Here is an 11,495-nt window from a genome sequence, read left to right on the forward strand (position 1 = left end):
TTAAATGTTAGACGTTGTTCTCATATGCTCTTAGAGATTTTACTCTTAGGTACTTTCCCAAGATAGGAGAAAAAACAGATTGACTAAGAAATTTCAGGATCACAGAAGGTGGTAACATTTAACTCCATACCTCAGGGGGGAAAAAAAGATAATAATGAAAGCCAGTACAGAAATAAAAACAACTCAAAAGCATCAAGAATAGAACAGCTTTAAATAGAGTCAAAATGGAAGAACATAAGCTTAAGAAAAAATTGTGCAAAAGTAATTGGAAAATTACAAAGAGATCAACATTATTGGAGAGAAAATGAAATCTATGCTAAAAAAAAAAAGAACACGGAAATTCTGCATGTTTGTTTTTCTTAAAAATAAAGGATAGCATAAATGAAACAGAATATATTCAAATATATTATGTGAAAATACTTCCCTAAAATACAGAAAATCTGCATGTGAAGTTTTAAAGGCCGCTGTTGTTGTTTATTGTTTGTCGTTTTGTTTTGTTTTGTTTTTCAGAAAACTGATACATACCTCTAAAGCCAAGAAATATCCTGGTAAGTTACTGAACTTGAAAGATTAATCAAACAAAAGAAGTCAGAACTTTGATGTCATTTCTGTGAATGAACTAAATTCACATCACGTCTATTTAAATTGAGAACCAGAGTTAAAAACAATACAGAAATTATGGTGCAGAAAAGGCATAACCATTATAAACTAACACAATGTGAGACAATATAGTTAATAAAAATTAGGACATCAATGTTCTTAATGAGGAAATTAAGAAAAAATGTAATTGTATTGATTTCCTTGTTTTTCAGAAAAAAATTCAGCATACTGATAAAAGTATGTACCTCAAGAAATACAGGTTTATGTATATTATTTATGAATACTGTGGTAACCACAAGACCCAAGAGTATATTATAAACTGTGCAGCTTTTCTGAAGGAACTGCACACACACACACACACAATCAGCAGGAGCAACAACAAAGGAAATGGAAATCATAGCAAATCTCATTTTTCTCTCTACCTCCACATATAAATATATGAATTATTTATGTATATATTTCTTATCTTTATACATTTCTTATGCTAGGACAACATACTTCACAAAGTAGGTACTCACAAAATCAATACTATATTGTAGGATATCAGGATCAACTCAGAGCCATTAAAACTGTTGCCTGCACCCCTTCCTTCCAGGACCTCCCAGCCACACACCCCCTGCCCCCCCACATCCCCGGCCACAGGCACTACCCTGGCCTTTTCATTCTCTAAAGTCCTGTAGCCTCTCTTATCTATGATAGCAGTCTTTGACACAATTCTGGAATCAGAGAGAAGATATAGTTGGGAGGGATCTTCAGGCACAGGAAAATCACTTCACCTCTCTGCTTTCATTTCTTCCTTGTAAAATGCCTTCCTTTGCTTCTTCACCATTTCTAGAGTATTTGTCTTATTTTCCCATCAAATTCTGTGTTCATGGAACACTTGTGCTCTGGCCTTGAAAATCTTCTCTTTCCTACGAAGTGTGAAGCACTATCTTTTGCACATAGGAAGGGCTCCGTATCCAGCTATGATTGAATGAATAGAGGATTAAATGTTAGATTGCACATATTGGGGCTTTATCCTGTGCTCAATACTCTGCTGATCACTTCACATGCGTCGCATAATTTAATCTGCTTCGCAAGCCTACTTCTATTTTGTGCTTGTACCAAAACATAAAGAGATTAGTAGATATGCCCAAACCGGGATTTGAACCCAGGTAGTCTGGCTCCTGACTTAATTCCTATGCTGCATGGCGGAAACAAAGGGTAGCGCGTATTGTACTGAACTCGGCTGACTTGTAGCATGTCTTCAAAGATTTAGAATACGTGGGTCACTTCCTTCAGCAGGTCCAGCTGCACCTGCACCAGGGAACTTCTCACCCTTTCAGCAGGTGGACAGGAAGCCCCAGGGGTAGAGACATGCTCAGTGAAGCGAGTGACCTACAATTTGAGGATGGTGGCAATCCCAGGCACCCCTGTTGCATAACACTCCTCTGAGAGCCAGGCCCACATGGGACTCACCTAAACAGGCACAAGACACGGCCTTCCTGCCAACCTGCACTTCCTCTGCAGGCAGCTCAAGAGGTGAGTGCTTCCTACTCAGTAGGCACAGGAAAGAGGGAGGAAGAGAGCCTTGGGCAAGTCCCAACTTTGAGGAACTAGACCAGGAGGTAGGTCTGCTCTTACTTGTGTGTGTCCACCTAGTGAATTATGCCACTTGAAATCCCTCAAAGCCTGTGTAGTTCTAAGAGCGTCATCACTACAACTGTAGAAATCTGTTTGTGTCTTCCAGAATTTTTAGTGTTATTTTCATCAAAAATAAACCTAACCTTGCTCATTTACCACTGACTCTCCATCAGTGGTCGGCCATGCTGTCACTACCTCCTTTCTGCTCCTATAACGACCCAAGACACAACATTTACTATATTATGGCACAGTCTTTGTTCTCCAACTGTCTCCCTGGCTAGACTGTGGCTTCTAGAGCAAGGGAAGAATGTGTTATGCATCTGTGCGTCAGCAGCACCTAGAAAACGAGTGCTTGACACTGAGCAGACAACAATGCATTTGTGAAGCACGTAAAGGAGAAATCAGCAGTCCAGTGAAAAAATAAAAATCTATCCAATGGAATTGAATCAAAAAGAACAGCTGAACTGTCCGACGGGAAAGCTGGTCTCCTAGCCCAAGGCCCAGGGATTTTTCCCAAAGTTGAAGCCCCTGGGTTAGCATATTATTGATTTCAGTGGAATTTGAAGGGCAGGGAGAATGCGGGTTATTCTCTGTGGCATTCAGGTCAACATCTCCATTTTTAAAAAATGCTGGCACAACATTTTACATGTGGCACATAAAATGATACCACATACATTTGATGTATTTGCTACATATGCAAAACAAAAACAAACCTTATTATCTTACAGGAATAATTACTTTGACATTTGGGGACATTTCCTTGCCATTTTTGTTCCCATTCTCACGCAAATGTGTGTAAATAGCTAGATTGCTAGATAAAGATAGTCCCCAAGACATGTTGACATTTATATCTCCAGAATCTGTTGATGGGGTACCCTACGTAGCAGAAGGGTCTTTTCAGATGTGATTAAGAACCTGATGTGGGAAGATTGTCCTGAACTATATTGGGTGGGCCTCACGTAATCACAAGGCTCCTTAGAAGAGGAAGGCAGGAGGGATAGATTCAGAGGAGGAGACCTAAGGACAGAAGCAGAGGCTAGAGTGCTGCCAGGCACGAAATAAAGAATGAGTGACACCTCTAGATGCTGGAAAAGGCAAGGAAGAGATTCTCCCCTAGACCGCCAGAAGGAATGCAGCCCTGCTGACCTGTTTGGATTCCTGACCTCCAGAACTGTAACATAATAAATTCGTATTGTTTGAAGCCACTAGTTGGTGGCAATTTGTTAGAGCAGAGGGATAAAGCTACCAGAAACTATGTTAGTTTCCTAGGGCTGTCCCAACAAATTACCATTAAAACAATGAAATTTGTCCCCTTAAAGTTCTAGAGGCTAGAATTCCAAAATGAAATGTTGGTAGAACCACGATCTCCCCAAAGGCTTCAGAGAAGAGTCCGTCCTTGCTTCTGATAGTAGCTGGCAGTCCTTGGCTTGTAGATGCATCACTGCAGTCTCTGGTGTTACCATCACACAGCAGTCTCCCTGTGTGTTTGTGTCTTCACACAGCCTTGTAAGGACACCAGTCATTGGATTTAGGGCCCACCTTAATCCGGTATGATCTGAATTTGACCAATTCCATCTGCAAAGACCCTATTTTCAAATAAGATCACATTCTGAGATTCCAGATGAACATGAATTTGGGAGGATACTATTCAATACAGTATGTATTAGTAGGTAGGTAGGTAGACAGGTAAGTGCGTACATAGATGATGGATAGATAGATAGATAAACAACCTTTGTCAAAACCATTTTCATTGTTGTATAATATTTTGTTATATGTTTATAGCAGCATTATGTATTCTTTTCACTGGAAACACATTGTTATACTTACCGAAGCATCGGTTATATCACTAGAAGAACTGCCTTCATTTCTGAGTGCCACATTCTGCATGGGATAATAACAAACTGAAACTCACTTTGGGAAGGGCAAACCAGGACAGATAATGGACTCAAATCATTTCTCATGAAGGTCCATGGAAGGAACTGGAATGATCAATCAAGAGACGAGAAGCTTCAGGACATACATGGAAGATATCTTCAAAGACAGAATGTACAATCACCTTGAAGAGAAATTAATCTTATTGTATTTTTCCCCAAGGTGTTGAACTGAGACAAATGGATCCAAACAATTTCAAAGGGTAAAGTGCTGCAGTGACCTCACCTCTCTGTGTGTCCTTTTCCTCGAAGATCTGGAACCTGATAATCTTCGATCTTAGTAGTGCTCCAAAGTCTTCAAACAAATGTTTCCTTAAAATACATTCATCAAAAACCATGGATGGTATGAGATTTGTTTTTAACTGTCAAGAACTGCTAAGGGTCTGAGATTTTGCCCTTCTTGCAAATGAACAAGTTATCCTATTATAGTTTCATAGACACATTGGAAGATAAGAGACTCCTGAGTGAGATGCAAAGGTTGACTTGTTACTCATGGCAATAGTAGTAGCCCATGTCATCGTCCTCTTGACCAGCCTCCAGACCCCAGCTCCCACAGGGTGATGTGGGTGATGTGGGTGATGTGGGTGGTGCCTGCATGTGCAAATGGCTGTTTACAAGAAACCCTGCACTCGGGAAACCCCAATCTTTTATAATGGTCTCTGCGATTCTGCCTGACCTTTGCCCCAGAAAGGTCTATTATTGCTATGGAAACAAGCTTGAAAAAGTCATCCACATCAAAAGTTGTCAGTGTATCATTGCTCACAAGACGTGCAGAAAGGCAAGAAACCCATAGGTATTTGTGTCTCAACAAGAGCCACTCCTGCTTCATTCTTATACCATCTTGGTTTCTGCTCAATTTCCCATGAGTTCATCATTACTTCAGCCACTTTGATTCATCTGACCGGCAGGCACTGGGGGATCAATCAACTCCATTCGGTTTGTCTCATACAAGATTTAGTTAAGACTGGTATAAATCGGAGCCCAAACAACAAGATGAGGTCAACTTGAAGTATTAACTTCATACAGTTGAGAAGCCGAGTATGGATGAAGATGGAGGTGGAGGTGGAGGCTAGAGGCAGATGAGAAAGGATCCTGTTTGCTTCATTCTGCTTCCAGCTTATCTACTGGTGCTAAAGAGCTATCAAAGTATTTAGGAGGAGACTTATGCAGCTGATGTGCATGTGGAGTGATTCTCCAGGGTGGCCAAAGGGTTAACAACTTAGAGAAGATGCAATTGAGAGAGACCTAGTTCTAATGACATTTTAAGAAAGCATTTGGTAAACACTGAAGCTTGAAGAGAGTAGACTTTAAACATATATAGGAGGTAAAATTGAGAGAACCTGTAAGAGAAGGGAATAGGAGAGAAAGAAGAGTTCAGCATGACTCTCAGGTTTCTGGCTCGGGGGACAGTGTGGAGGGCACTCCCTAAGATAGGAAAGCATAGGACAGTGCTTTTTAAGGGGATTGACAAGCTCAGAGAAGCATGTGAAATGTAGACGTGCACTGGGATGTCTAGGCGTCATTAAAGTTAAGGATCTTAGGTGGATGGGGGAAAATGGGCTGAAAAGGTCAATTTGAAAGTTATCAGCACGTAGGTTTTAACTAAAATCTGAGGGTTGGGATAAGAATTTCTATAGAAAATTTAATTAGAAAGCTCTCAGGAAGAGACCTGGAGAACAGCAAGGTAAAGGGCCTGCACTGGTGGGGGTGGGGAGGAAGGGTGAAGGGTGAAGGGTGAAGTTCTGCCATAGACGCCCTAGTAGAGGGCCAGAAGGAAGGAGTAATCAGCAAAGTGATTAACTACGAAGAGGATGAAAATTTGTTTTGGATTTAGCAAAAATAAGATCATCGAGGACCTGGAGGAGAGTAGCTCCATGGAAAGGTGAGCACAGAGGCCAGTTGTAGTGAGTTGTAAATGTCATCATAGGGCACGTATTGAGTATGTCCTTCAGCCATCAGGAAAATTTCACTATAAAGTGTCAATTCTTCCTAAGAATTAAAAGGAAATCCTTTGTGCTGAGACTTCCCGGGGCCTCTGATCTTACCAAAGGGAAAGCAGGAGATGTATAATTCATTCGTGTTTTATGTTTGCTTGGCAAGCACGCAGCACATTGAGTGGGAGGCCATACTTTGGGAATCCAGCAGAAGTAGCAGTAAGATGCCTTCTGGTAATGGGGGTGAAAGTGTGGTCAGCCCTTGGTGCAGAGTTTGTCAAACTTTATTAAAGAAAAAAAAGGGAGATGGTCTAGAAGTCTCAATTGAGTCAGACAATGACACACCTTATGTCAATGCACACAAGCTGAAATAATGAACAGTTCCACCAAGCTCACATCATCTTGGTTTTAAATGTGTAAGCGCCAGAAAAAGATTTCATAAAAGTGTGTCTGGAGGAAAATAGGAAATGTCACTGCTGCTGAGTTCTATTCAAAATGAGCAGGAGAAAAATACAGACTCAGGTAATTAGGTTTTTAGATCCAGCTCAGACTGTAACATCTGTTACCATGCTGTCTTCCAAGCCTGATGTATTGATCACATGTTCCATGGTGGGAAGCAGAGGGTCCAGAGCTTTCCCTCATAAGAGCAGGGCAAGAACTTGGGCTTTGAGCTGACCCAACATTGATTAGTTTGATACCATTTGCAAGTTACTTAACTTCTCTGAGCTTCATGGCTTCCTGTTTGTATTTTTTGTTCATTACAAGATGTTAGCAGGGCACATGGGTGGCTCTTGATTTCAGCTTAGGTCGTGGAATCTGACTCTTCCCAGGATTGTGGGATCAAGCCCTGCATCAGACTCCAAACTAAGTGTGGAGCCTGCTTGGGATTCTTTCTCTCACTCTACCCCCCAACCCCTGCTCATACACACTCTGTCTCTAAAATACAAGAAAAAGAAAAGATTTTTTTAAAAACTGAGCAACACTATATCAAAAGATTTTTGAGAAGATTAAACTTTCCTTTAAAATATTCAAACAAGTCTATGAAATGCTTATAATATTATACAATGAAACTTTCTGGATTCTATTTTTTTTTTCTTTTCTTTCTCTGCACCCTTTCCCTTCCTCCTCTCTCCCTTCCTTCCTTCCCTGCCTTCCTCCCCAGTGAATATCTGCTCCTTCAGGTAAATACCTGTCAAGAATCTTGGTGCCATCTTCTCAGAAATTTATATTATTACCTGGAGATCATATCCTCCAGAGAATGGGTGTGAATTTGGAAGTGCCCCCAGAAGCAGGAAGGCTCTCAAATGCCCTGGAATTCTCCCAAGCAGATTGACCCTTACTGGGACATGATTTCAACAACAAAACTTTTCCAAGCTTTACAACGACTCAGCTCCTGTGAGGGCCATATGCAGTTTTCCATCTCATTAACAAAAACCTATTTCTCATAAACCTTTAAAGAAAGAACAGCTCTTTCCGAAGAAAACAAACTCTTCTCACCTCAGTCTCTGAAATTGGATTGACTATCACCATGCAAACTGCAAACACTATTTTCCAGTACAAATGACCCCCATCCTGCAGTCTTGGTGGGCTGGGAAATATCTCCTTTTGATATTCCAGCTATCTGGTATTTTCTTGGCGTCAAGGAAAACTGTAATTTGGAGAGTCACAGCTATTCCATTTTCAGAGGCGAGAATGTGGAATTTTTTATCCCAAAATTTTAGGGGAAGGAAAACGAAACCGATGTCTGGCAAGGGAATATGTATTTCAAAGTCTCTTCATTACACTCAGGAGGACCTTTCAATTCCTTGATGGGGACAGGGAGTCTATTCCCATAGTCTACACTAAGGTCTGAAATAATGTTTACTGATACCCAAATGTGTGGCCGATTAGAAGTAAACAAGAAAAAAAATTGAAGTGGAGTGAGAAATTATGGGCATACAGTATATCTAAAAGAAATGTTGGCTAATATTTGAAAAGGATAGTGAAATCTAAGTATGGCAAACATAAGAAATTAAAAGCCACGGCAGTTAATGAACATTCTGTGCTGAAGCACAGGCCAGGCATATGCCAGTCCCCCCAAGATCACCCCTCTGATGCTGTTCATCACATTGAGGGTTGTTTCATGCAAACACTGAGAAAAGACAAATGTGTACCTAAGGCAACCACTACCTTATCAAGACATAGAACATGTGCATCATTCCAGAAGTTCCCTCATTCCTCTGGCCCTGATGTCCATCTTGATAGGTTACTTTTTGCTGGTTTCAGACTTCCAAGTAGAAGGAATCATGCAGGATGTATTTCTTTGTGCCTGGCGTCTTCCATGCAACATCATGTTTTTCATCCCAATCATCTGGTGGGTATCACGTTTCCATTCTTTTTATTACTAGATAAGTATTCCACTGTGTGAATATGCCAGTTTGTTTATCCATTTACCTATGGATGACCATGTCTACGCAAGTCTGTTCATGAGCACTTGTTTTTGTTTGTCTTGGTAAATATCTAGGATTGAGACTACTGGCTTTTCTATGGTTAGTGTATATTTAACTTTTAAGAAACCACCCGTTTCCAGAGTGATGATACCATTTTACATACCTACCAGCAATATGCTAAAGTTCTCATTTATTTTTCTGTTGTTGTTTTCTGTGGGGTTTTTTTGGTTTGGGTTTTAGGGTTTTTGTTTGTTTGGTTGGTTGGTTGTTCTTTGGGGTATTTTAGAGAGACCGAGAGGGGCAGAGGGAGAGGGGCAGAGAGAATCCCAAGCAGGCTCCAAGCCCAGCACAGAGCCTGATGCAGAGCTCAGTCCTACAAACCGTGAGCTCATGACCTGAAATCAAGAATTGGACGTGTAACTGACCGAGCTAGCTAGGCACCCTTAAAAGTTAGTTCTAAATTCTTTACATCTTCTCCCACACTTAGCACTGTCTTTTTATGATTTAGCCATTGCAGTGTGTGTGAAGTGATATTCCCACTGTGGTTCTAATCTGCATTTGCTTTATGACTAATGAACAATTCATAAAGCAGGCATCTGCAAGGGAGGTCTAAGGGCAGGACCAGCTGCATAGAATACAGGGAATAAAAACACAGGGACATTTGCATAAAAGTTAAGAAAAATTCCAAGATGACAGCAGCAAAACATGAAACAAAGCAAGAAGCCTAAGTGCAGGACCCCGTGGATTGCGAAGGGCACATGAGCTTAAACCTGGCCTTGCCTGTGGGCCACATCCAGTCCAACACCTGCTTTAGTATGGCTCATGAGTCAAGAATGGTTTTTCTATTTTTTAATAGTTAAAAATGAAAAATTCATATTTCACGATACTTGACAATTATAAGAAATTCAAATTTCAGCATCCATAAATAAAGATATATTATAACACAGCCATGTTCATTTGTTTATGTATTATCGATAGCTGGACAATGACAGTGTTAGGAGTTGCAACAGAAACTGTATGGCCCATAAAGTATAAAATATTTACTGTCTGGTGCTTTACAGAGGGAGTGCCAACTCTTCATATGTTCATCTAGCCATTTGTATATTTTTTTGAAGTGTCCATTCAAGTCTTTTGTCCATGTTTAATTGCAGTGTTTTTTTCTTTAATATACTATATATTAATATATATATCATATATATTTGTATATATATTTCTTTAATATATTATATATTTTTATTTATATATTATAGATAAGGTTCCTTCGTCAGATGTATGTGTGAAGAATATTTTCTTCACATCTCTGACTTGACTTTGTGTTTTGTTAAAAATGCTTCAGAGAGCTGGAGGTTTCAATGTTGATGAAGTCCAGTTTATCGATGTTTGTTCTTTTATGATCAGTGCTTTTTGTGTTTTAAGAAATCTTTGCCTCAAAGTTGCTAAGAAATTTTTCCTGATTTTTTTCTGGAAAATCCATACTTTTGTATTTTATACTTAGGTCTATGATCCATTTTTAATTATTATTTTGGGAGGCATGCTGAAAGTTAGAGATCAAGCTTCATTTTTTTCCCACATGAATATCCAGTTGGTTCTGAACTTATTGTTTTTTTTTTTAAGTTGCTTTCCCCATTGAATCAGAACGCTGTTAAAAATCAATTGACCATGGCTGAAATTAACAACTCAGGAAAGAACAGATGTTGGCAAGGATGCAGAGAAAGAGGAATGCTTTTACACTGCTGATGGGAATGAAAACTGGTGCAGCCACTCTGGGAAATAGTCTGGAGGTTCCTCAAAAAGTTAAAAATAGAACTACCCTATGTCCCAACAATGACACTACTAGGTATTTATCCAAGGGATATAGGTATGCTGTTTCAAAGGGTCACATGCACCTCAATGTTTATAGCAGTGATATTGACAATAGCCAAAGTATGGAAAGAGCCCAAATGTCCATTGACAGATGAATGGATAAAGAAGATGTGGTATATGTATGTACAAATGGAGTATTACTTGACAATCAAAAAGAATGAAATCTTGCCATTTGCAAAAATGTGGATGGAACTAGAGGGTGTTATGCTAAGTAAAACAAGTCAGTCAGAGAAAGACAAATATCATGATTTCACTCATATGTGGAATTTAAACAGATGAACATAAGGGAAGAGAAGCAAAAATAATATAGAAACAGGGAGGGGGACAAAACATAAGAGACTCTTAAATACAGAGAACAAAGAGGATTGCTGGAGGGGCTTTGAGGGGGAGATGGGCTTAACGGGCAAGGGACATTAAGGAAGACACTTGTTTGGATGAGTACTGGGTGTTATACATAGGGGATGAATCACTGGAATCTACTCCTGAAAACATTATTGCACTATATGCTAACTTGGATATAAATTAGAAGAGAAAGAAAGAAAGAAAGAAAGAAAGAAGAAAAGAAAAGAAAGAGAGAGGGAGGGAGGAAGGAAGATGGGCACTGAGTGGCTCAGTCAGTTAAGTATCTGACTTCAGCTCAAGTCATGATCTCCTGGTTTTCGAGTTCAATCCCAGTGTTGGGCTCTGTGCTGACAGCACAGAGCCTAGAGCCTGCTTGGGATTCTGTGCCTCCCTCTCTCTCTCTGCCCCTCCCCTGCTTGTGCTCTGTCTCTTTCCCTCTCAAAAATAAATAAACATTAAAAAAATAATTTAAAAAAAGAAGGAAGAAAGAAAGAAAGAAAGAAGAAAGAAAGAAAAAGAGAAAGAAAGAAAGGAAGGAAGAAGAAAAGAAGAAAGAAAATCAATTGACGAAATCTTTTTGGATCTTTTAAACTGTAAAACATGAGTGAATTCATGCTATATTTTCGCTTTACAAGATAATGTGTATTTCCTAGTTCCGTCCATTGGTAGGGTCTAAAAATAGTAACTCACTTTGTAAAAAAGAACACCACAACTCAAATATTGGTGTCTAAAAACCATTTCACACCAAAAGAAACCAGAACAAATCTGGAAGA

The 11,495-nt window shown here is 39.7% G+C and overlaps 1 long non-coding RNA gene across 1 annotated transcript; it reads left to right on the forward strand.

The window, feature by feature from the left end:
- The first annotated feature begins 508 nt into the window (after positions 1–508).
- LOC123579775 lies at positions 509–4,491 on the forward strand. Its single transcript, XR_006702942.1, has 3 exons — positions 509–548; positions 1,882–2,121; positions 4,318–4,491. It is a non-coding gene; the product is annotated as an uncharacterized LOC123579775 (long non-coding RNA).
- Positions 4,492–11,495: the final 7,004 nt, after the last annotated feature.

Source organism: Leopardus geoffroyi, chromosome A3 (assembly GCF_018350155.1).
Source record: "Leopardus geoffroyi isolate Oge1 chromosome A3, O.geoffroyi_Oge1_pat1.0, whole genome shotgun sequence".
NCBI lineage: Eukaryota > Metazoa > Chordata > Mammalia > Carnivora > Felidae > Leopardus > Leopardus geoffroyi.